This window comes from Alligator sinensis, unplaced genomic scaffold, assembly GCF_000455745.1.
Source record: "Alligator sinensis unplaced genomic scaffold, ASM45574v1 scaffold23_2, whole genome shotgun sequence".
Classification (NCBI taxonomy): Eukaryota; Metazoa; Chordata; order Crocodylia; family Alligatoridae; genus Alligator; species Alligator sinensis.
The window spans coordinates 446812-449753 of record NW_005842700.1 but is presented as its reverse complement, the minus strand read 5'-3'; the positions used below and the strand labels follow the sequence as shown (position 1 = coordinate 449753).

At 48.3% G+C, this 2942-nt stretch overlaps 1 protein-coding gene across 10 annotated transcripts in view; it reads left to right on the top strand.

Annotated features, from left to right (window-relative positions):
- The window catches only part of SMOX (spermine oxidase), a 111292-nt gene that overhangs the window by 96296 nt on the left and 12054 nt on the right, over positions 1–2942 (top strand). The gene's annotated exons all lie outside the window — the stretch shown is intronic.

Sequence of the window (2942 nt, the reverse complement as noted above, 5' to 3'; positions counted from 1 at the left end):
GGGAAAGAGCTGTGTTATTGAGGCTGATTTCATTTAAATCTGCTAAGGTCTTTGAGATCTTCAGATGAAAGTCTATGTAAAAATCTAGAGCATTTGTATGAATAGCAACGATGGCCAAATCATTGTCCAGTTTCAGTTTTAGGGTCTGATCTGCGCCAAAACTTTAATAATAATAAAAACCCAATGTCTCATCAAAGGTTAGAAATGTGTCTGTGCCTTCAAGGTGTCTATCCCAGGGCTGACGTATTAATATCAGCAAATTTCGCCATGCTTTCCAAATTTCAGATGGGTTTCCACAATGTCTCTAAGTCTCTAGGGACTCTGTTATCTCAATGTTTCATGTTGCCAAATGATATGAATAGTCAGGTTTCGCCTCTTCATACAACGTTCAAGATTTATGGTTTATCTCAGGGCTGTCAAAATCACACTGGCCAGATCCAGGCTGTAGGAGATTTTCCCAGGCTGGAATTGGCACAGGGCATGGGGCAGTGGCAGTGGCAGCTACGTAGGTGGCTGCAGCCACCGCAGCTGTGGCAGGGGCAGCTACCTTGGCAGTGGTGTCCAACATAGTGACACTGGGAGAAGCTGCTTGTCACATTGGACATGCTAAACGCATGTGGTAGAGAGTGGGGTTGAATCCTGATCCTGTTGGAAGTCAGTGGGACAACTGCCACTTACTTCAGTGGAGCTGTGATTTCATAGTGCATCCTGATTTCCCCCTAGGTCACCATTTACATAATGGATGACTAACAGAAAAGCAAATTTAGATGTTTCAAGTGCATGATAGTGCTACATGTTCTCTGATGTTTATCGTCAAGGTGCTGAGAATGTGTGTAACAATGTAGATTTTCTGCTTCTGATTTTGGCCATAGTCAGAATTGTGTTCCTTAAGACTAATGACCAAAATTTTATCCATCAATGCTGTCCAGTCATCCTGTCCTAGATGCAGTGCGCATTGACATAGATTCATAGACATTCGGGCTGGAAGGGACCGCGGAAGATCATCGAGTCCAGCCCCCTGCCCCAGGGTCAGGACGTCAGCTGAGGTCATAGGATCCCAGCAAGATAAGCATCCAAATGTCTCTTGAAGGCATTCAAAGTAGGTGCTTGAACCACCTCCGGTGGCAGGCTATTCCAAACCTTGGGGGCTCGGACAGTAAAGAAATTCTTCCTTATGTCCAGTCTGAAACGGTTTTGCAGGAGTTTGTGACTGTTGGATCTTGTCCTCCCTTGTGGCGCCCTGGTGAACAGATGTTCCCCCAGATCCTGATGAGCACCCTGATAAACTTATAGGTGGCTACCAGATCACCCCTGAGCCTGCGCTTTTCCAGGCTGAAAAGTCCCATAGCTCTCAGCCTCTCTTCATAAGGTCTGTTTTCCTGACCTCTGATCATGCGCGTGACTCTCCTCTGCACCCTCTCAAGCTTCTGCACATCCTTTTTGAACTGTGGAGCCCAAATCTGGATGTAGTACTCCAGCTGCGGCCTCACCAAGGCCGAGTACAACGGGAGAATGATGTCCCGGGATTTGCTTGAGAAGCATCTATGGATGCAAGCTTGCTTTACTAGCCGCAGCAGCACACTGAAGGCTCATATTCATCTTGTGGTCAATCGGTCCCTTTCATCTGTAGTGGTAGCCAGCATAGCACTGCCGAGCCTATAAGCACGCTGCAGGTTTTTCTTCCCAAGGTGGAGAACCTTTCATTTTTTGGTGTTAAACGCCATCCGGTTTTCGTCCGCCCATTTCCTGAGCCTGTCAAGGTCTGCCTGGATCACCCTTCTGTCCTCAGGTGTGGATGCTTTACTCCAAAGTTTTTAGTGTTATCGGCAAACTTGGCCAGTCCGGTTCTGATACCAATGTCCACATCATTAATGAAGATGGTGAATAATATAGGACCAAGGACAGAGCCTTGGGTGACCCCACTGGTCACGGCACACCATGATGATTGACTTCCATCAACCACCACCCTCTGGGTCTGACCATGAAGCCAATTCCCCAGCCAGTGGATTGTGGTGAAGCCGAGGCCACAGTTGGCCAGTTTTGCTAAAAGGTGATCATGGGATAGCAGATCGAAGGCTTTTTTGAAGTCAAGATATATGACATCAATCTCTTCCCCCTTGTCCAGGTGATAGGTCATCTGGTCATAAAAGGAAATAGGATTGGTCAAGCAAGACCTACCTGCAACAAACCCATGCTGGGTATCCCTCAAGATGTTGCCATCAGCCAGTCTCTTGAGAATGGTCTCTGATAATGTTTTCTAAGACCTTCCCTGGGATAGAGGTCAGGCTGATGGGCCTGTAGTTTGCTGGATCCACTTTTCTCCCTTTCTTGAAGATAGGCACCACATTGGCCTTTTTCCAGTCTTCGGGCACTATACACCAGAGCACCAGGAGCTCTCGAAGATCTGTGCCAGGGGCTGGGCTATGATGCTTGCCAGGTCCTTGAGTACCCTGGGGTGTAAGCTGTCGGGGCCGGCTGACTTGAAGGTATCCAGCCTCTCAAGGTGTTCCTTCACGAGGTCAGCATTGACGGAGGGTAAGGAATCATCCTCACCCAGGCCCGTCCCGTAATGGGCAGGGGTGTCCCGTGAGACTGGTGAAAGACTGACGCAAAATACCCATTTAGCAAGTTGGCTTTTTCCTGGCCATCGGTTGTCAGCTATCCCGTCTAGTTTAGCAGGGGTCCAGTGTTGCCCTTGCTTTTCCTCCGGCTCCCCATATATCTAAAAAAGGACTTTTTATTGTCCTTGATATTTATAGTTCTTGATACTTGTAGCCAGTTGGAGTTCAGTCATAGCCTTGGCTTTCCTGGTTTGCTCTCTGCAGGTTCGGACCAGTGCAGGATATTCCCCCTTGGAGGTGGATCCCATCCTCCATCCTTTGTAGGCCTTTCTTTTTAGAAGCAGGAGGTCCGCTAGTTCCCCGCAGAGCCAAGGGAGCTGC